This window comes from Pleurodeles waltl, chromosome 9 (assembly GCF_031143425.1).
Source record: "Pleurodeles waltl isolate 20211129_DDA chromosome 9, aPleWal1.hap1.20221129, whole genome shotgun sequence".
In the NCBI taxonomy this organism is placed as follows: Eukaryota; Metazoa; Chordata; class Amphibia; order Caudata; family Salamandridae; genus Pleurodeles; species Pleurodeles waltl.
The window spans coordinates 508,537,426-508,561,325 of NC_090448.1; the positions used below are offsets into that span (position 1 = coordinate 508,537,426).

General features: G+C 43.8%; 1 protein-coding gene across 1 annotated transcript in view; it reads left to right on the forward strand.

Annotated features, from left to right (window-relative positions):
• KCNH5 (potassium voltage-gated channel subfamily H member 5) overlaps positions 1-23,900 on the forward strand; it is a 703,848-nt gene that overhangs the window by 247,172 nt on the left and 432,776 nt on the right. The gene's annotated exons all lie outside the window — the stretch shown is intronic.

Here is a 23,900-nt window from a genome sequence, read left to right on the forward strand (position 1 = left end):
TGGGTAGCTTTCCCCACTTTCAGCTGGGGGAGGTGGAGCACGTGTTAGACCTGTCAGCCTTAGGATGGTCTTCCCGCAAACATTTTGCATGTTTGCCTCACATGGTTGCTGTACCTTTTGTTGACCTTAGAACTCTGAACAATCTACCACTCTTGACCAGTGCAAAAGTGCATGTGCTTGTCTCCTAAACAGGTTAACACTGGTGACTCCACAATTAGCATATTTAATTTGCTTGTAAGCCCCTTGTAAATTGGTATACCTTATATCCAGGCCTGTAAATTAAATGCTATTAGTGGGCCTGCTGCATGGATTGTGCCACCCACTTAAGTAGTCCTCTAAACATGTCTCAGGCTGGCCACTGCAGAGCCTGTGTGTGCAGTTTCACTGCCATTTCGACTTGGCATTTAAAATTTAAAAACTCTTGCCAAGTCTTAAACCCCCCTTTCATTAAAAATAAGTCACTCCTAAGACAGACCCTAGGTAGCCCATAGGGCAGGGTGCTAGGTAAGTAAAAGGTAGGACATATACATTTTTTAATTTTTACATGTCCTAGTAGTATAATTCTCCCAAAGTTGTTTTTAAAACTGTGGGGCTTACTCCTCTCATAGGCCAGCATTGGGAATGCTTTAATACTCTTTTGACCTGTAATTCCTGATCAGCAAGGGGTAGCTATGTCATGTTTATGTCATTGGAATGGTAAGGATATATCCTCTTTACTAGAAAAGTCAGATTTAACATTACTGTTTTAGAAATTACTCTTTCAGAAAGTGGACATTTCTCTGCTCTTACTGCTCTGTGTACCTTGCAGCCTTCCTTCAATACACGTCTGGGGAGGGTGACAACTACACTTTGTCCACAAACACAGGGAGATTAGGTGTGTCTGAGCACTAATCTGCATTCATCTGCATTCTGAAGGTTCTTCCTGGGCTGTAAAGGAGGAGGAAAGCTGACCCTTACACTTGAATAGGGAAGTGTCTGTCCCCAAAGAAAGGGCTGATTACCCCCTACTAATAGCCTGAAGCAAGGCTAAGAGGTAAAGACCTCTGTTTACTACAAAGACCCTTCTTTTAAGTCACCCACACATTAAAGGCACATTTGCTTATAAGAACTGGTTCTCTGACCCCACCAAACTAGTACACTACTGGACTTACTTGAGAAGAACTCTGCCAGGAGTAAGGACTGCTGTGCTAGAAAAAGTGCCATGCTGATGGACTGCTTTCCAAAAAGGACTATTCTCCGCCTTGATGAGCCACACTGCTGCGTGCTGATCTTTGCTCTGCTGAGGAAGGACTGAAATCTCTAATCTGACTCAGAGTGACTCCAAGGGCCTGCTGGCTTGCCCCCAGTTCTCCTGCAATCCCAGAGACATCAAAGACTGCCTGCAACTCTGCTGCTGCTTCTGGACTCTGCCATCCATGAGTGTTACCCCTGTGTGAGGTACCCTGTAGCCCTGGGTCTTAGAAGTTGATTTTTCAGCTATTTCTCTGCGAGAACCCATGCATCCGAGATGTTGGGCTGCTCTGAATTGACGAAGTGCACTTCAACAGATTACCAACTTAACGACCATGCAGGACCTGACTGCAAGAGTTGACAATGACGCAGCACTGATCCGAGGACATCGCTGCATGGCTCAACAACAGTGCATTAAAAACATCTTGGTGTAGTTTGACACTGATGCAGGACCTGACTATAAGGCTCAACACAGATGCACCTACCCAACCACGTGGATCGGAACCAATGCATCACCGTTGCATCACTCCTCAATATTGATGCTTGCTCCATCCAAGGTATATTTTCTGCGGGTTCTGCATCAGCCTGTAGGCAGACTTCCCTCCATCCCAGTCAGCCTGAACTTTGGATTTAACCCGGTCTAGCGCGTCCTCAAGTAACGTTTTATCTCTGGTGACTTCTAAGCACTATTTTTGGTTTATCCTTTAAAAATGTATATCTCGACTTTTACTGATTGGCTTTTTGTTGTTTTGGTCTTGTTTTACTCAGATAAATAGTCTCTATTTTACTAAACCTAAACCTGTGTGGGATCTTTTTGTGGTATTTTCTTTGTGTTACTGCGTGTGTATGTGTTGCACAAATACTTTATACATTGCCTCTTTAGATAACCATGGCGGTCATTCTGACCCTGGCGGTCAAAGACCGCCAGGGCGGAGGACCGCGGGAGCACCGCCGACAGGCCGGCGGTGCTCCAATGGGGATTCCGACCGTGGCGGTAAAGCCGCGGTCGGACCGGCAACACTGGCGTTCTCCCGCCAGTGTACCGCCGCCCCATTGAATCCTCCAAGGCGGCGCAGCTTGCTGCGCCGCCGAGGGGATTCCGACCCCCCCTACCGCCATCCAGATCCCAGCGGTCCGACCGCCGGGAACCGGATGGCGGTAGGGAGGGTCGCGGGGCCCCTGGGGGCCCCTGCAGTGCCCATGCCACTGGCATGGGCATTGCAGGGGCCCCCGTAAGAGGGCCCCTACAAGTATTTCACTGTCTGCTTGGCAGACAGTGAAATACGCGACGGGTGCCACTGCACCCGTCGCACAGCTTCCACTCCGCCGGCTCGATTCCGAGCCGGCTTCATCGTGGAAGCATCTTTCCCGCTGGGCTGGCGGGCGGCCTGAAGGCGGCCGCCCGCCAGCCCAGCGGGAAAGTCAGAATTACCGCGGCGGTCTTTTGACCGCGCAGCGGTATTCTGGCGGCCCCCGACAGGCCGGCGGCGACCGCCGCCGGTCAAAGTCGGAATGAGGGCCCATGTCTTCTCTGTGCCAGGCTACTAGAGAGTGCGCACAGGTTATCTCTAAATGTGTATACATTAAATTCAAAAGTATTTTATTTGATTATCAACTAACAAAGCTAATTATAAAAACATATCAGCACATATAACATAGAACAACAAAAGAAATAGCACAGATGCAAAAGGGTTTTAAAAACCAGAAAATTAAAAAATATTTCCTTCATGAATCACACAAACCGATTATATAATCCCTGTTTTGAAACCAGCCATCTCTGGAATTGTGTGCAAATACAGCAGTAAACAATGAACTCATAGAATGCAATACATAAAACTGCAGGTCGTTATTAAAAAGGGGGCGAAAACATAGATTGATAAAATACTGGTGAGTAATACCTACTGCTTCATTTAGGGAGCACAGTAAAGTAGCCTACCTATTATCTAAACAAAAAACAAGGAAATGTACATCTTTACACTAGGAGGTGGCAGTCTGGAGTACGAACTTTGCACACTTATACCACATACTAGTCAGGTATTGGCTCACAGCAAACATCATAGGGGTGGAAGTATCACTCCTTAAAATCCTTAGAATAATTACATGTCAGGTGATCCCCGTATTTAAATATAATGGCTGGATCCATTGCCTGCAAGATCCCACATACCCCGGGCAAAAAACCAGCCAATTTTGATAGTTTCATTTACCTGACTGCATGCAGGGCACAGAGTGTCAGCCCGGGTATTATGCCACAGGTTTGTGGCATATTTCAGTGGTAGTGTGCCAATTGGAAATCGCTCTTAGACTGCTGTGGTACAATATTATCAAGAAACAATTCAAAGATCTGTAAGATCTTAAAATCAAAGAACTTGCTGGACAAGTGTCCTTTAGAACCAGTTTTAACATACTGTTGTAAGACATATAGCCAATAGTGATTCTTAAGTTCATGCGTTCCTGCTTTGCGGATAATTTTGGGGTCTTACCACCATTTCTGGTAACCTAGCCTCGCAAGCCAAATAGACACATATTTCAGTCACGGAACCCTTATGTCTTTGCTTATCTGCATCAATTTGTTACGGGAATCCATATAATCTACCAGCTCCAGGGTGTACCATAGGCATTGCCCAATATAGCAAAGTTTTCAAGGCAACTAATTCCAATATTCCTCTAATGCTGAGGTAGAGAAAAAGTGGAATCAGGGGAGTGCTGGTAGGACCTGAAACTAGTGTCCTGGCAAAATTATTTTCTGCAATAGCCAAGGGCAGCGTGTCAGCATATCTCCACACCTATGCACCAAAGGAAGCAGCACTTTGAGCTTTGGCGTGATACACTTCCAGGGCCGGGGACATCGAACAAGAGCTTATCCTCCAATGGAGACAAAGAATGGCATTATCTCTGTGCTGTATCATGAGCTTGCTTTTGTTAAGTTGGGGTCCCCACTTCAATTTATCAGATAATTTAACCATAAGATAATCAAACATATGGATCTTTCAAGGACTCCTGCCCTGCTCTGATCGAGCAGTTCTTGACTTCACTGACACCAAAAACCATTAATTTTGTTTTCAAAGGCATTTAATTCTAGACCTCTTTTTTAACAAAAACCCATGAACTTCTCAATTAAATCCTGAAGAGGTTTTAGAAATAAGAAGGGAGTCATCCGCAAAGAGAAAGATAGGCACCTTATTACCATTTAGAACAGGGGAATCAATCCTGCAATCCATCTTTTCACTCACCACATCATTTATCTACAGGAGGAATAAAGTTAGAGCTAGGATGCACTGGTGGCGAACACCCTTTGAAATCAGAATGCAGTCCGTTATCTCCCCAGAACTGCCTCAACGGAACTGCCCATAGATCTCTTCATGCAGTCTAGCTATGAGATTTAGTAAGGTTCCCTGGGCCACCCACATCTATCAACACTATCCATAGATTTACCTGGGGCGAGATCAAAAGCAGCTCTAAGATCTACAAAGTCTCCTTAGAGTTTTTGTTTTAGTAAAAGTGCAAATTTCCAGTATAGCAAGGAGAACCTAAAGACCTGACCAAAAGTGCTTATCCTTGGATGAAACCCTCACTTGAAATGGCGATAAAATGTGATCAGTTTCAACCTAGTTTAATAGTTTCTCAAGCACTTGTCTTGAGAAGATTTTCTGTGTGTTGTCAATGACACTGATAGGCATATAGTTTGCCGGAATACAAGGGTCACCTTTTTTGTAGACTGAGATGATCGCTGTTCCTTTTCAGGAATCTGGAATCTCCATCCTACCATCACAGCATTAGATAGCAAGTTGACATAACTAGCCCAGATTAATGATTCAGACTTGAACAGATCCCTAGGAATTTTATCAAGTCCCAGAGATTTGCTGACTTTAAGAGGTAGATAGCATTTGTGGTAAAGGAAATAGGATCCCGACTTGCCGACTGCGCTAGAGGGGCAGCCTCGATGCAAATCGCAGGATTCAGGCTGTTGTGAAGATCCGCAGAGTTATCTTGGGCATAAAATGTACTAAAATGAGCGACCCAGATCTTTTTAATATGAAATAAAAAAATACCCCCATCCTCAATACTGCCCCTAGAGGCCAGGTTCCAGAATCATCTATTATCTCTCAATTTGGCAGCCTGGAATATGTTAAATCAAACCTTGTCATCCCACATTTTTTTTGCCTGGTCAAGAGCATTTTTATAACAAATTCTAGCCTAAGTGATCCTAATGCATTTGCAGCTTTCAACAGCTGCTTGTAATGACTTCTTACCTTGCCCACAGTCTGCATCAAACCAAATATCCACTCTCAAAGAGAGTGCCCTTTATGGCAAATGTCTTTATAAAAAATCCCTCTTACTGGACAAAAGAGAACTGTGGACCTCTAAAATAGGGATAAGCTCACTTGGAACATCCTCAAACTCAGACAGTGAGGCAGTGAATACACTAAAAATCTCCGACTGGGCTTTAGGATCCGATGCAACCTTCGGCCAAGCTACTCACCAGCAATTTTTGGACAGCATAGGTTCAGGCACCACTGTATAATACACAGTATGAGCTCTAGATACATCTTTGCCTGAAAATAGTGTCACTAAAGCATTGTGGGCACTATTGGATCAATATTCCATTCTCATATCCTGAAAAAGGGACCAAAGCCTGACATCAAGAAGAACATGGTCGATGACACTCATATATGAATCTCTTTTAAATGGTGGTAACCTCTCACGATTGGAATAAGTACGACTCTCAAGCCTCAACCCAGAGATATGGAAATCAACTGTAGGGCAGAGCTTGTCAGGGTATGGCGAGGCTTCCCTGTAGTCTGGGGGAGATTCCAGAGTTCTCCTGTTCTGTTTCTTTCTCTTATAAGTGGTGAAGGTTCAAGAGTTGTATTGAAGTACCAGTAACTAAAACCTTAGTGTCCCTCTGATGCTTCGCTTCTCAATTAACACAACTAAAAGAGTTAAAATAGGGGATTCAGTAGTAGCTGGTAGAGACCTTACATAAATATTCAGTTTCACTTTTTTTGTGCATGATGGAAAACCAAGTGAGAGCCCAGCAATAGTAGGACAATCCACCTCGAATGTACTATCCAAGATACATATGTCATTTTTAACTAAAATTGGGAATCCACCACTGGTTCTACCAAATATCCTTGGTGGCTTGGCTCCCGCACTAAGACGTGTGACCATTTACCCGCACCCTGCTGATGGCCCACGTTTCCTGGAGCAGGCAGACATCAAGGTTATTGATATAAGTTAGCCACTCAGAATCAAATAATTTATCCTTGAGCCTTGCCACATTCCAGGAAATTAAAGAAATTATAGTTTGGTTATCCAGGGATCCAAAACAGTTTAAACCCTCCTTAATCTGAGTTGCAGTGTCAGTGCTGCAATCCAGGACATCGTCAATGTTATTATCACTAGGGAGGGGCATGGAATTATCTTTATTAGGCAATGGAGGACCATGTTTGAGTAATAAAATGCCCACCAGAAGCACAGTTGTGTATCATGTCATGAACATACCTCCGTAGTAGTCAATAGATGTCATGCAAACAGAGTGCCCCCGTCCCTGTGTCCCTTGATGGTGGATGTGACCATGTGTTTAAAGGGATCATCAGGTTAGTTGGAGCTGGCCTGATGGTGGGAGGAGATATTGTAAGTCTAATTCTGGTCGCAGACGTCATAGGATGATGAGAGGAACAAAGTTCAAAACTTATACGGTTCTCAACCAGGGCCTCACTAGTCAATGTAACACAAATATAGTCAAGAGATGTCAGGTAATCCATACTATAGCTTTTGGCCTTCTCAGTGTCAAACATAACTATAGAAGGGCAGTTGCATGTGGTCCTCAAGCAGTACACTACCTTATTGATTAAAGAAGCTGTGTCCTGTGTCATGTAAATTACCCGTCTGGGGTTGGAGCCCTGCCTGATGTGTAGTGTGTTACCCTGGGTAAAAAAGTGTTGTCCTGTGCATGTGATTATTGTGAGTCATGTTGTAAACCCTAGAAGGGTAAATTATATTTTTGGAGCCTGTTAGGATAAACAGTACCAGGCCTAGAAGTGGATAAAACAGCCAGAATGCCTATTCAACTGGAAGCTTGGAGTGGTTTCCAAAGGCAACTGTTATGATAAAATTGGCACCTGAGATTTATATTGCCAGTACTTTTGGGGCCCAAATGATGATGGTGTTTAAGAGCAGCGTGGGCCTTCCAGATCCATGATTAATATGGTCAGCTGTGGGCTTCATAATAGGTGGTTTTGCCCAACCGTGTAGCCCATCTCTGGTTCCCTGTAAACACTTGCCACCTACACAGGTGTAGCAGTAGGTGTTTGTTTGAATCTTAGCAATTTAAGATGACAGAGATAAGCAAACTTTTTAAGTCGTTTAATGTAGCATGTATGGAAAAAAAGTCAGCTGTCATTGACTTCCTGCGTTTTGGCACAGAGAGCATTATTTGGAATTGATTCCTCCGCAAGCGTTAATTGGGATTGGACATTAGGGGGAAACTATAGGGGATTTCGGCACTTCCTTAGTGTTAGGCTCAACTTCTGCTAAACATGAAAATCTATATGAGAAAGGAAAATTGGATACAACAGTAATTTTGAGAGACAGCGGAAGTAGTCGTTTGGATGGCCGGTCGCCTAAAGGACCTCGAGAACTTGCCTCCATCAGACCAACTTCTGAATCGCTCCCAGACCCAACCTTCGCACTTGAAACAACAGAATCAATGTTGCTGTCAGTCATGCTCTTCGCGAGCAACAGGTTTAGGGAAGCTTATGTTCTCCCTAAACATATCTGGAACTTTTACTGCAGGTCGTAGCCAAGTGGAGGAAACGGGTTTCGTGTTTAATATGGATTCCGCTCTGTCTATTAGGTGGTCAATAGCAGCACGGGGGCCCACACTAACCCTAGAAGTTTTCCTCAATTTCTTAGCACTTGCCGGGCAGTTGGAAGTGTCCATAGCTTTCCTTTTCACCATGGTGTGCAACTGTGGGAATGGAATCAAACAGAAGCCTTTCATGGGGAGAAACTTACAGTAATATTGGTGCCCAAAGCAACTCACGATATGAGGATAGCAGCAGCTGGTCAAAAGGAGGTAGATTAAGGAGAAGGGGCCCAGCTCAGCCTCTTCTGGGTGATGACGGGCCCACTCTTGGCCTGGTCTTCTCCTGGGGGCATCCAGTGCGCGTCCCGCACTGCATTGTGCTGCAGCGATTTTAAAGCGCATTTGGAAGCGTGACTCCCTCCTCCTCTGGCCATGATCAGATGCAGCAAAGAAGCCTGCTGGGAGATGTAGTCCCACCCCAGCATGTAAGAGCAGGCACAAAGCAGGTCCTGTGCTGCGTTGTGATGCAGCTTTTTTGAAGTGCTTTTGGGAGCGTGGCCCCCCCTCCTGTGGCCAGGATCAGATGCAGCAAAGGGGCCTGCTGGTGGATCTAGTCCCACCCCAGCAGATCAGAGCAGTTGGAAAACACGTGTATCTAAGGCCCATATTTATACTTTTTTAGCGCCGCATTTGCGTCTTTTTGTGATGCAAAATCTGTGCAAACTTACAAAGTACAATTGTATTTTGTAAGTTTGCACTGCTTTTGCGTAAAAAAATGACGCAAATGCAGCGCTAATAAAAGTATAAATATGGGCCTAAGTGTGTATCTAACTTACCCTGACTAGAAGTGGTAGTTCCTGTTTGTATAGGACGAATACTCTGACAACCATAAGCCCTAGTTCTTACAAGTGTACACTGACATTTTAGCTTTTGTTCTCCTTAAAGTATAAGCAAACTTTACTGAAACTATATGTGCGTTACCTTAAAATAATTAAACGGTTGAACCAAAAGATCACAATTAACAAAAGCCCCACTCAAAAGCTATTTCTAATCATTTGAAATAGATAGAGAGATAGATAGATAGATAGATAGATAGATAGATAGATAGATAGATAGATAGATAGATAGATAGATAGATGGATAGATTTATTTTTAATTTTTGTTATATAAATCATATAAAAATATTTATGAAATGCTACAGTGTAGCATATTCTATTTAAAAAAAGCAGATTAAGTAGACAAAAACTCATTTTATTAACTATCTTTGGGAGTTAATAAACTTTATATGGCAATAAAACATGCTTATGATCTCCTACATCACGGACCTTGATTTTCTATAGGTTTCGGAACATTTTTTGACACCTCACTGTAAAATGCGGACCATTAGTCTGACTAAGAAATTACACTGGGTCTTATGCCAGAAGAATATTTGCGAGCAGAACCTTCTATGGACCACCACCGAGTATACGGCAGCCCTGTGTTTTTCCATGTTTATATTATGGTACTTACTTTCGAAAACATTATGAAGAGCATATAGAGAGCACTTGGGATCTATTGTGGTTGAGGTGATCCAGACAATTTCATCTAATTATTTATGTATGTGCTTGTCTTGTGAAGCACTGATTTATGATGGATTGCCATTCCAAAGCATTGATAACAATTAGGCGCAATCCTGAAAGACACAGTTTAAAAAAACCACAGGGTTGTTAAAAGTCTGTAGATTTTATCTTCTTCAATGGGGTACAACCTACTAGATGATGCATCTTCCAAACAAGGCACCTAATTATATGAATCTAAGCATATTCTCTCAGAGTAGAGCAGCCTCACAAAAGTGTCACGTTATAAATAAACAAGCGGCCCATCCAGGAGTTATGAAGATGCAACCCACTGGAAAATGCAGTTTATTAAAAAACAGACATTCATATGGATCCATGGAGGTTCTCGCACTGCAACTTGTGAAACAATCAAATATTAAAAGAATGTGGAGTCTAGCTGACACATCCTTTGTTACCTCCTCTTGAAAGAACAACATAGCAAGTTATTAGAAGTCCACCCATGAGCAGTATAGATCAGACCCACTGGAGGAAGCAACATTCCAGCTTGAGGTAATAGTCACTGCCTTTTGAGATTGCATATAATGTGAAACAACGCATGGTGACACTGAGATGAACCTGTGTACTGTTGCCAAAGGAAAGACACTTAATTAACAACAAGATTCAAAGTTTGCTGAGAACAGACCTGTTTCTTTGGACATTAATAGTCTACTTTTGTAAAGAAGTGATTTCTGGCAATACACTATTGCATTATGACATAAATAACATATTAATGACTCCCTAGCAAGCCTAAGTAATAAACATTTTATTGGTAATATCATCACTGCTTTTTTCCGATTAATATCACTGACCACAAAGCTTCAGCCCAACAGTTCCTCTGGCGATTGAACGACCCCTGCAACCTGTAATAATTCAACAGGACTGAGCATCCTTCCAGCCAGTGCATCTCTGTTGACATATGTTTGCAAAGTTGTCCACATGTGTTTCAATTTGGCCTTTTAATCCTTATGGTTCTATGGTAACATTTCTGTTGGATACAGGTTCCATATTTTGGACCACCACAGGTTTATTGTGGGGCAAGCGGGGTGGGGGGCTGTCCAAGCTCTTTTAATTTCTGTATCGTAGTCAGCCTGTCTGCCAAAAACAATTGTGTAATAGGATTTCCATTTGGCACCAACTGGGGATACAAACTGTCTCTTTTCACCAGCATGTCCTAGTAAATGGACCATGGGATTCATTTGTAGCTTAATTTTGGTAACATATTTAATAAATAACAAGATGCCCCTCCAAAAATTATTTATTCTATTGCATTTGAAAAGACACTCTTTCCTGCTCTGCCCTTTACCCTTATACTAACGTAGAAGTGCTGGGAAGAATTATTAAGTAGGGTGGGTTAGGTTTTGGTAGAGGGACTTTTTGATGTTTGTCATATGACCATGGGATGGGGGTAACGTGGAGGGTGGGCACTTCCCCTGTTAGATAAAGTAGGAAAACAAGCAGTGGCAAATAAGGTCCTTGTGATGAGCGCTATCACTTGAAGCTTGGTTTAGAAGAGATAACACAAAGAGTGGAAAGGAAAAAAGGAGGGCAACCTAAAAGCACTGAGCATGAATCCAGGTGATGCTGTGAAGCTCCAGCAATGTTGGGGTCAACCTACAGATTTGACCTAATCCGAGGACATAAGTATTTGACCCATTGCACTCTCTAACCATGCTGTGGAATCTCCAAATGCATTGTCACCAGTCCAAGACTGAAGGCAGCTCACTGGTCGAGGTGAGTTGACCAAGAGAGCCGGGCAGTAGACTTTTGTGAGCAAGGGGCAGGAAGGACTGGAGACTCGGAACTAACCTAGAAGTTCTGAAAGGGGGTGGGTTGTTTTGGAAAAGCAAGGCCTAGCTGAGCAGGTACTTAAAATCCATGCCTGTTACTAAGGGGTAAAGAATAGATGGAGTGGGAGAAAAAAAAGGAAAAGAAAAGGGCACGGTGCAGTAAGTGGTAAGGAGAAAAGACCTGGGAAATTCCTTAGGAAAAAGGAAGAGTTAGAGAACAGAATGGAGAAAGAAGAAGAACAGAGGAGATAATGAGAAAGGGTAAAGAAAGAGGGCAGGAGGAAGTAAAAAGAGCAAGGGAGAGGGGCAAAAGTATAAAAACCAAGGCAGGGAGGATATAAGACGTAAAAAGAAAAATTGGACATATAAAGAGAGCGACAATTAGGGGAACAGAGCGAAGAGTGAGATGGGGGCAAGCTGCAAAGATATTTTGTAAAGCTTCAGGTTTTACCAAATTAATTGGCCATAGTGCATCACACACTTTGTTTGTAATACTCTCAGAAACCTGCTGATCACCAGGCACAAGTCCAACCTGTTTAATCTTTTTTAGCGAACATGGTTGTACACATTCCTTAAAAATGCAATTAGTTGTCTGAGAAGAGATGAATGATAGTACACACCTCCATTTACTCAATTCAAAAGCCTGATTCTTTTGCAACTACAATTGTCACTTCTGAGCAATTCTAAGCTCATCTTCAGAATGTTTTATTGTAGAATTTGCTTATGAAACTGGATTCGCCAAAGCTTTCTCATTGAGAAGATGCCTTCGTGGCATAGGTAATGCCCACCAGTGACGCGTTACAACATAATACCTGAAGGGATCTGCTAGAGGCTGCAAATAACCCATGAAGTAGAGATTGAGCCATATTTTTTTATTTTTTTCATGCTAGCTGTTGGATGGTGGCATGATGTTGGGCTTCATGTAAAGGTTTTCCTAACACAAATTTAGAAAACAACTAACTATGGGGCTATCAAAAATAAGCAGCAGTAAATTAACATTTGCAGTTGGTACCTGAAAAACAAAGGACAAATTACAATTCACAGCTCATACATTTACCAAATCACTACGGTAGTCAGCAACAGAGCCTACTTTGTCAGTGGGACAGCAACATCAGGCACCAACATCAGGACAGGAACAGATGTAAGGGTAGGAGTAATGGATTAGAATTTGGACTATAAGAAACACTAAACCATCTAAGCATAAGTTCAGTATTGAACAGACATAAATTAATTAAGTACCCGAATGTCAAATAGACTATCTGGGAAACAAGAAATGTCAAAGTGACAGATCATAAAGTAAGTCTCAGGAACCTGAAACCTGGAACATGGACAAAGAGCATCTGCACCTAACTCATGGCGCCTGTAAATTAAATTAAACTTGCTAAATGAAAATGATTGGATAGGGTATGAGGTGAGAAAGTTATAACCAATCAGAACATTAACAGATATCAACATTATACAATGTATTTACTCAAAGCTCTTCTATTTGCTGTTATTTGATTGACGAAATCTAAACTAATAAATTTTTATCCTGTATTTCCTCTTCTCCACCTTTATCTGTTGATCCATTGTTTTCACTCCACCAGAATACGAAGTCACAAAAAAATGATTACAGAATATGTTACCACACCACTTTATTTTCCCTCAAAGAAAGACATACAAGTTAGAAACATAACTACAAATAATGAAGTCAGTCAGACTACGGAACACACTAGAAACATTTTATACAGCTTACATTGCAAAGTGACCTTGCATCTGCTTCTACTTCAGACCAACAGAAACCACTAAATACTCATTTAATTCTGACATTTATTTTAACTAAGAAACACCCTGTTTTGTAAAGATTGAATAATTTCATCAGCTTACGTGAGCATGGAAAAATAAAATATAGGCCTTACATATGATGGTGGCCATTTAGTTAGTCACAATCTCGTAAACACAATATTATAATTAAACGAATTTACTCATTAATCTGTAAGTATAGTTACGTAAAGACTAAGGGGGTCATTCTGAGGAGGTCGGCGGTAGCACCGCCAACAGGCTGGCGGTGCACCGCTGGGCATTCTGACCGCGGTGGTTCAGCCGCGGCCAGAAACGGAAAGTCGGCGGTGTACCGCCGACTTCCCGCTGCCCTTGAGAATCCTCCATGGCGGCGGAGCGCGCTCCGCCGCCATGGGGATTCTGACACCCCCTACTGCCATCCTGTTCCTGGCGGGTCTCCTGCCAGGAACAGGATGGCGGTAGGGAGTGCCCCGGGGCCCCCGTAAGAGGGCCCCACGAAGAATTTCAGTGTCTGCTTTGCAGACACTGAAATTCGCGACGGGTGCAACTGCACCCGTCGCACCTTCCCACTCCGCCGGCTCCATTCTTAGCCGGCGTCCTCGTGGGAAGGGTGTTTCCCGCTGGGCTGGCGGGCGGACTTTCGGCGGTCGCCCGCCAGCCCAGTGGGAAAGCCAGAATGACCGGCGCGGTCTTTCGGTGGGAACCGTTTGGCGGGCGGCGACTGCCGTCCGCCGCGGTCAGAATCACCCCCTAAATAATTAAGAAAATCTCAGCTCTCACATGATCATTGTCTTATTTTGTTTTTACATGTAACCAGTGGTTTCTGAGGCCCTGAGCACTAGACGTGCTTCTCACTAAACAACATTAACCCCAGAACACGATCAGTTGACATTCTTGATGATGTGTCCACTGTGTGTCCCTTCTTGCACTAGCTACCCATCAAGAAGGGCCTTTTTCACCAAACCTTCTACAGAACGACACTGACATTTTTCTCATTATCCCTTGTGTTCGGAAACAGAATTTTGTTGTTGCTATTTTTGTTGTGGTGTCTGCTCTATATCCATACATTGTAATGTGTAGAAGGAGGAGTTTTCTCTGATCTTTCACTTACGATCCCAAAATTCTCTCATGGTTTTGCATAATTTGAATGTTGCTCTTTAGGATCTCACATTAATTTTCTACGTGGTAGTCTTTACTCTATCAAGAAAGCTCCTTTTTATCTGTTACTTTACTCAACTAAACACAAGAACAATAGCACATTGCCAATAAATGCTCCTTCAATGTAATCTACACCCAATATGAGATGAATGAATACATTTATTGTGTGACTACTTAAAATCATTGCAAAAAACATGAAAAGCATTTTTATATTTCAAAAACCATATTCTTAAAACAACACCCACAAACTGTGCAATACATTTCAGTACCGGAGGGCCCTTTAGTCCTTGGTCACTACGCAATGCTATAGATCATTAAGTTCTAATGATCTTTTCTGTCTTGCTGCTTTCCCATCAGTATAGAGGGAATCCTTGGGGATTCAGGCAGCCCTTATAATATTCCCTTTCTCTTTTGGGGAAAATCATCTGTGGTCACCAGCATTGATAAATAATTCAGGGGTCCTACCCCTTATCCAGTAACGTTATCAGGGCACCTGACTCAGCTTTTGGGTCCACTTGCATTACATAGCACCTGTCTCTCTATGAATGCTCTCTTTTCAAAGTATTCTTTCCTCAAAGCTTATTGGTATTCCAGTTAAGGAACATGAGGTAAAGGAAGCCTCACAACTTTGGAAAGCTCCTTCCACCAGGATCTTTCTGATTATGGTGAATTCCGACTCTGGGTAGCCCCAGGACATCCAACCTGTACTTTTTTTTTTTACTCCTCCCACAGCACAGGGTATGACATTGGAGATTAGATTACATCCCCTCAGGCATGGTATAGTAGTATTTAAGGTAGAAGGCAGGGAGATCTACCTGGTATGCCCATTGTAGCTTTGGTAATGATAGCACAGATCATTATCAGAGTCTGGCTGGTCGTTACAGAGCATGGACTTTTTTATCCAGACGCAAAGGTTTACCCATGTAAGCTCTTCCAGCTCAGTCTAATATTCAACACATAATTTACATTTATGGCAGCTTAAGTTTCCTTCTGCAGGGAGGAACGATTCACCCTTGAAAAACATGAATTTGGTTGACCTTTCTACTGAAAATATGTTTCATAGCTTCTGATAAATGACCATAATGGCGAAGGTCTTTTGCCTCAGACATAAGTATCATCCACCTATTTAATGCAATTATTTTCTTTTTTAGCAAGGCTGAATGAGAGATGGCAATGAATGACTGTTATGCTTCTAACAATACTTCCATTTACTGGGCTAGAAAAATGAATAGTTGAATAGATTTGTACACTATGTCAGTCAAGGCTTTTCTAGTCTATACTTTGATTCTCCTGTGGTTTCCTGATTTGTTTGGACATCTCATTTGGAGCGTATGACCCTGTTGGGACCTTGCTCACATATATGAAGCTAACAAAGCACTTGTCATATTGAGGTGTATGTTGCCAAAGGACTATTTCTGAGCTTGCACTTTGGGGATTAACTGTAGAGCTCTTAATGCTATTTTTGTTTTTTGAATCTAATATGGTTGTTCGAAGTAGATTGTAATCATCAGCTGAAAGCTATGCAGGGCATGCAAGAATGATAGAAGCACCATCATGCTGAGCAGTGCTAATCTACCTAGGACATGAAGAAGGAGCATAGCACATCTAAGGATGTCTTTTTTTCACACCTAGTGCAAGATTAAAACTCAAAGTCAACTCAGGGAATATTGTATCATGGATGCCTAGATATTGAAAACTGTGGTGCTTGGTGGCCAGCAGAAATTTAGAACAGTTTACTTTAAGCCCAGACAACTTCTCCTATAGTTTTAGTATTTGGATATGATCAGGTTCCAAGATATGAAGCTTAGTTATATAAAGCAGCACATCATCAGCAGGAAGGGCTATTTTATCCTCTGTACCATCCCCACCATATCCATCTCCATACCTGCAAATCAGACCAGACTACCCGAGCTAAAGGTTCTGTTGCTGGGGAAAGAAAACTGGAGAAAGAGAGTATCCTTTCCTGGTGCCTCCATGGTTTGGGGAGGGGTCGGATAACATGCCATTAACTCATACTTGGTGTTAGAAATGGGGTCTTTGATTGGCAGTCAGGTTACCCCCTGTCCAAGCAAGGACCCTCACTCTTGTCAGGGTAAAGGAGAATCACCCTCAGTTAACCCCCGCTCACCCCCTTCGTAGCTTGGCACAAGCAGGCAGGCTTAACTTCAGAGTCTAGCTGTAAAGTATTTGTACCGACACACACAGTAATTCAGTGAAAACACTACAAAATGACACGACACAGGTTTAGTAAAATAGGTAATATTTATCTAAACAAAACAAGACCAAAACGACAAAAATCCACCATACACAAGTCAAGTTATGAATTAAAAAGCAAGAAGAGTCTTAAATCCTTAGAGAACAGTGCTAACACTGTTAGCGTGAAAAAGTACCTGTGTTGCATCAAAATAACAACGCACAGGTGAGTGAGCGTCAAAAAAGGCCAGCGAAGTATCGATTTCTCACTCACAAGTGAGACTATGCATCGTTCCTCCTCCGGTTTGGTCGGCGTGCATAATTTTTCCTCTCCTCAGAAGAGCGATGCGTCGGTCCGTATAGGCACCTTTTGGTCTGGGCAGGCTTTGCATTGCTTTACCACGGCCAGCGATGTTGCGTCGAAATTCCGGTCACACGCTATCACAAAACTGTGCTGCGTGGGGTTTGCGTTGTTATCAGCCTCCGTTAGCGGGTGTTGCACGTCATTTCTCCAGCCATGTTGTGTCGGTCTTCCAGCCGTGATGCAGATGGAGCATAGATTTCAGCCGCGAAGCTGGCGGCGCGTCATTTCTCAGCTGCGTCTCGGAAGGTGCGTCGAAAATTTCCCCACACAATGGTCTGTGCGTGGATTTTCAGTCTCTGGCTGCCAGGTTCACCTTTCAACGGCCCAGGAACTGGATCGGGCACCACTTGGCAGGGCAGGAGTCTCAGCAGAGAGTCCTGGTGCTGGCAGGGGAAGTCTTTGATGGCCCTGAGACTTCAACAACCGGAGGCAAGCTCAGGTCAAGCCCTTGGAGATTTCTTCACAAGCAGGAATGCACAACAAAGTTGAGTCTTTGTCCCCTTTCACAGATAGAAGCAGCAACTGCAGGATAGCTTCACAAAGCACAGTCACAGGCAGGGCAGCACTTCTCAGCTCTTCAGCTCTTCTCCTTGGCAGAGATTCCTCTTCATTTCCAGAAGTGATCTAATTTTCAGGGGTTTGGGTGCCCTTCTTATACCCAGTTCTGCCTTTGAAAGTCCCTCTTGTTTGTGAAATCCTGCCTTGCACAGGCCAGGCCCCAGATACACACCAAGGGGTTGGAGACTGCATTGTGTGAGGGCAGGCACAGCCTTTTAAGGTGTAAGTGACCACTCCTCCCCTTCCTCCTAGCACAGATGGCTCATCAAAAGCAGACCCAGACGACCCCAAGAACTACCGGCTGATCTCCCTCCTCCCCTTCCCAGCCAAGGTCACCGAAAAAATTGTAAACAGCCAACTATCCCGGTTCCTGGAAGACAGCAAGGTACTCAACACCTCCTAATCCGGATTCCGCAGAAACCACAGCACTGAGACTGCACTCATTCCTGCCAAAGATGACATTAGGACCATGCTCAACGAAGGAGAAACAGCAGCACTCATCCTCATGGACCTCTCCGCAGCTTTCGACATGGTATGTCATCACACTCTCTGGACACGCCTCCACAACGCTGGAATCCGCGACAAGGCACTCAACTGGATCTCGTCATTTCTCTCAGGCAGAACCCAGAGAGTCCGCCTCCCACCGTTCCTGTCAGAAGCCTCCAGAATCATCTGTGGCGTTCCCCAAGGATCTTCGCTCAGCCCCACGCTCTTCAACGTTTACATGGCCCCCCTCACCAACATCGCACGAACCCACCACATCAACATAATTTCCTATGCAGACGACACTCAGCTCATCCTCTCCCTCACGAAAGACCCTACAACTGCAAAGAACAACCTCCACAACGGACTTCACGCCATCGCCAGCTGGATGGAATCAAGCCACCTCAAGTTAAACACAGACAAGACAGAAATCCTCATCTTTGGCACCAACCCCTCAACTTGGAATGACTCCTGGTGGCCCACCTCCCTAGGAACTGTGCCTTCACCCACCACCCATGCACGCAACCCCGGCTTCATCTTGGACTCCACACTCAGCATGAATCAGCAGGTCAATGCCATCTCCTCTTCATGCTACAACACTCTCCGCATGCTCTGCAAAATCTTCACGTGGATTCCTGTCGAAACCAGGAAAACTGTCACCCACACCCTGGTCAGCAGCCAATTGGACTACGGAAACACCCTATATGCAGGAATACCAACCAAATTCCTAACAAAACTGCAAAGAATCCAGAACGCATCTGCCCGCCTCATTCTGGACATCCCACTCCGTGACCACATTTCCCCCCACCTCAGAGACCTTCATTGGCTACCAGTATCAAAGAGGATCACATTCAAACTCCTTAAACATGCACACAAGGCCCTCCACAACACAGGCCCAGCCTACCTCAATGACAGACTCACCTTCCACACCCCCACCCGCAATCTTTGCTCCACCAGCCTCGCCTCCATCCCCAAATCCGTTGCACCACTGCCGGAGGAAGATCCTTCTCTCACCTAGCCACCAAGACCTGGAACTCTCTACCGCTCCACCTTCGCCAGACCCAAAACCTCTTGACATTCAGGAAACACCTCAAGACATGGCTCTAAGACCAGTAGCTCCCCCCCAGCGCCTTGAGACCCTAACGGGTGATTAGTGCGCTCTATAAATCCTTGATTGATTGATTGATCATGAGATGCAGGCTACACCCAGCTCCCTTTGTGTCACTGTCTAGAGAGAGGGGCAAACAGGCAAACTGTCAAACTAACCCAGACAGGGAATCCACAAACAGGCAGAGTCACAGAATGGTTTAAGCAAGAAAACGGCCACTTTCTAAAAGTGGCATTTTCAAACACACAATCTCCAAATCAACTTTAAAAGAACTTTTACTAAAAGATGTATTTTCAAATTGTGAGCTCAGAGACCCCAAACTCCACATGTCTATCTGCTCCCTAAGGGAATCTACGCTTTAATCATTTTTAAAGGCAGCCCCCATGTTAACCTATGAGAGAGATAGGCCTTGCAACAGTGAAATCCAAATTTGGCAATATTTCACTATCAGGAAATATAAAACACATTAGTATATGTCCTACCTTAAACATACACTGCACCCTGCCCATGGGGCCACCTAGGGCCTACCTTAGCGATGTTGTACATGTAAGAAAAGGAAAGGTTTAGGCTTGGCAAGTGGGTACATTACCAAGTCAAATTGGCAGTTATATTCTGCACACACAGACACTGCATTGGCAGGTCTGAGCCATGCTTACAGGGCTACTAATGTGGGTGGCACCACCAGTGCTGCAGGCCCACTAGTAGCATTTGATTTACAGGCCCTGGGCACCTCTAGTGCACTGTACTAGGGACTTACCAGTAAATCAAATATGGCAATCATGGAAATCCGATGGCACATACATTTTAGATAGGAGCGCTTGCACTTTAGCACCGGATAGCAGTGGTAAAGTGCCTAGAGTAACAAAAAGAGCAAAAACAGAGTCCTCCACACATCAACAACCTGAGAAACAGAGGCAAAAAGTTAGGGGAGACCACGCCAAGGATGCCAAGTCTAACACTTGGGTCAGACCTTTGAGTAACAGAGCAGGATGTAGTGACAGAATCTAGATCCAAAACTCATTTAAAGCAGTAGTCAATTGAAGAAGGATCACTCAACTAAATCAAACGTCTTCGCAAAATCTATTAGTAAGCAGTGCACGAGTCATTAATCTGCTGGAGCCGGGGAGGAGCCACATGATCTCCACAAATACAATCTAAAGTGTTTCGGGTAGGCATAATGCTATGTGGATCAGGATGGATTAAGAATGTAAGCACCCAGAATAATCTACTTACAAGGACTTTGGCAAAGAATTTTACCTCTACAATTATATGAGATAGGTTTGTACAAGGCACACTGGTTTAGATGATGACCAGGTTAATGTGGGACTACAATAGTGGCTAGGCCCAGCTCCAGAGGGCAGGATCCAGTTGGCACCACTTTATTATTGAAATTATGCAAGTGAGACAGCAAGGTTTCTTGTTATTTGCGTTAACATTCTTAGGCAGTGGTTCCTAATCTTTTAACTTCTGTGTAACACCACTTATTCATTGATGGAGCCCAGGGACCCACATTGGGCAATAATTGGAATCTGGGGACCCAACTGAGTCATTAATTGAAGCCAAGGACATGGGTCTAAACATTTTTGATGGTTTGAACTACAAAAAAATAGAGAAACAAACTTTCATGAAACAAACACACAAATGATGGAATATGTTAATTCTCACAAATATGAAAAAAATCAAAATGTTAACTTTAATGGAAAGGTTGGAGGTCTTCTAAATTTAATTCAGGCCACTCTTTGTCCATTCTGTATTCTTTTTGATGCACTTGCACTGCTCCCACAAAGCAAATTTGCTACATTTACAGAACAATTCAAATTGTTTTTACATTTGCCTCATAATTCATATACACTTTATTAACCTGATAATATTCTTTAACTTTCTAAGCATTTGAGACCCCCTTGAATAGGCTTCATGGACCCCCAAGGGTTCCTGGACTGTAGGTGAAGAAATATCCTTCCCGGGGGAAACTGTCCAGTTCAGGTATCTTACCCAGTTTCATATTATGTAAGGCTTCATTGACCTCTTCTAGTGTGAGAGGTGAGACTAGCTCATTTTTGTAACTAGATGCCACATCAGGGAGAGTTGTTTCTAGCACTAATGAGTTTGATTGTTCAATGTGTGATCTCTGCTGGTGGTCCTGCAGCTTTTTGTAGTATTCAGCAAACACTTTTGTGGAAAATTATTCTGAGCATTTAGTGTCAACCAAATGTCACACATTAATCTGCCATACGGGGTGAAGATCTGTCTGTTTCGAGCCCATTTTAATAGAAATTAAGGTGGAGTCCAGGTTACCTCTCTTAAGGATATTAGATTCTATTATACCTATACAGGGCTTTGGCATGTGGACCACCTTATATAGGATACCTCTGATAACAGAATGCATCATTTGCAATATCACCATTGCCACTGCCCTTCTTAAAGTGTAGGATAATTTGACTGAGTTGAATGTCAGCCTGTTTCATTTGCTGCCATTTATCAGACGCAAGGGACCACCCTATTCTTTGCTTTTGTTTTGGAGGCGATAGTATTGACCACCAACTAACAAGGAGAGGCACTGTCTACAACCATAGGGATGCATAAAACTTAAGAAAAAAAGAAGAGTGGGTCAAATTGCCAGTCCAGATGCATCTGACTTCACCACCACGGTGAAGGAGGAAAAGGTAGGACCCTGCCCCAAATGAAGACCCAAAAGCATTCAACCAGACTCGAATGCGGGGGCAGATAAAAAGGTGACGGTAGGGAAAGGGAGTGGGTGGGGAAAGGTATGGAAGGGGGAAGCAGGAAGAATGGGAAGAGACAGGTAAGGGCCCTATATCAAGAAAGATGCTTATGACACAAAGGGTCCCCATATAGTACCGAAAATACCCAGCTGATCATTGAGTTTATATATCACCTTTTTGTGTATCCACCAGTGCCATGAACCATTTCTCCACTGTGGCTGGCGTCTTTCATTTCCAGTGTCTGAAGATGCATATTGTGACAATGGCCAATGACGTGTCCAGCTACCATTTCTGCTGGGTTGCTATGTCATCAACGTCGTGTGTGGCTAGTAGTAAAGCTACATCCAAGTAGGGTTGCAGATTTAGCTAAGTGGAGTTCAGGAGCACCTCAAACACCACTTCACAATACAATTGAATCCTGGGACAAGCCCATAAATATGTATTGACTCACCTTTAAGATCGATTCAGCATCAATACTGAGGACATGGTGCCAATCGTGCCCTGTAAAGCCTAAAGGGCGATCATTGCCAGTCAAGTAGATGTTTTTAATAACTGAATTTCAACTGGGCTTCCCGGAGACTTTTATGATGGACACAGAGAATCTCTTTCCAGTCTCTCTCATCCATGAAGTCCACAAGATATGTCTGCCACCTAAATTAGGTCGACCTGAAAGGGTATCATAAAAGCCAGAGACAAGTATTTTATGCATACAGCATGTACACAGGTTCCAGTGAAGAGTGAAGTCACCTGAGATCCGAAAGCCATTCCCCAAAGGAAGTGAGCTGGTTCGATGGGAATAGCAACCTTCAGAGGTAGGGAAAACAAACATGAGTATTCTTCACTACCTGGGCAGAGAGCACCTCTGTGTGCCTGCCCTGCCTTTCACCTACCACTCATTTCACCACTTCAAGGCTTCTCCTAGGGTTGCCCTATTGGTAGTGGAAGGTCTCCTCAATGTTCGCTGAAGATTGAGAAAGGCCAACCCAAGCCTGCTTGCAATGTCGCTAACATAGGCCTGCAATGGCAGGCTCGACACATGTTTAAAACACCGTGGTGCAAGCGCCCACACTCAGGCCTGCAATGGCAGGCCTAACACATGTTTGAAAACACCCTTGGCGCGAGTGCACACACACTGGTAAGAGCCACTTCCTAACATGTGAAGAAAGGGCGTGTGCAATTTCACACTTTAATTACAGTGGGAAAGTGACCAGAGCCCTAAGGCCACTAAAAGATAATCAGCCAAACCTATGAGAAGAAATGATCTCCTAGGTGGGGAAAACCCATGTGGGGCATGGAACACACTTGTGTACCTGCCAATCCTTTAATCTAACACCTGCTCATCCCTTCAGGGGGTACTCTAGGGGTAGTGGAACGCCCACTTAGGTGTGGCAAAGAAGTAATGCCAACCTAAGTACAGACGCAACTGCGCCTCCACATGTCTGCAATGATGGGCTTGATAGATGTTTGACAGGCTATTCTGGTGGTGGGCACACACAATGCCCCATCTCACCACTAGCCGTGGCCGTATCTACCCGCTGTATGTGTTGTACCTTTTTAAAGGCACTTCTGGGTACAGCACTGAAACCAATCATGTAAACGCCCCTTCCTGGCATGTGTAGGGTGTGCGCACTTTCCCACTGTAGTACAGGGGGAAGGGTCCAGAGTCCTAAGGCCATGCAAAGAGATTCAGCAAAAAACACAGGAGGAAAAAGCAAAACATTTTAGGAAAAACCCCTAGGAAGGGCCATGTCAAACAAGCACCTCTTTAGTCTCTTACATACAACACTAACATGCCAGGAGTACAACTCTGTGCCAACCACATACAGCCTGCCATGCATCTCAAAACGTGCCTTGGCTCCACAAATAAAAAGATGAAGACTACGTTAATGCTACACTACAATACATCCCGTTATTCCCCATTTTGAGTTGTCTTCACAGGACACAAGCACTATTTCCATCTGCGATTGGCATCCACATCGTGATTCTGTTTTGGGCACCAACTGGAATTTGGGTCTAAAATGGGATTAGAGGTCCATCGTGAGAGAGGCCTTAGTTGATTTAAAAATGTCTACTCATGCATATTTCCTGTCGCTTTTATATATATACTGTGT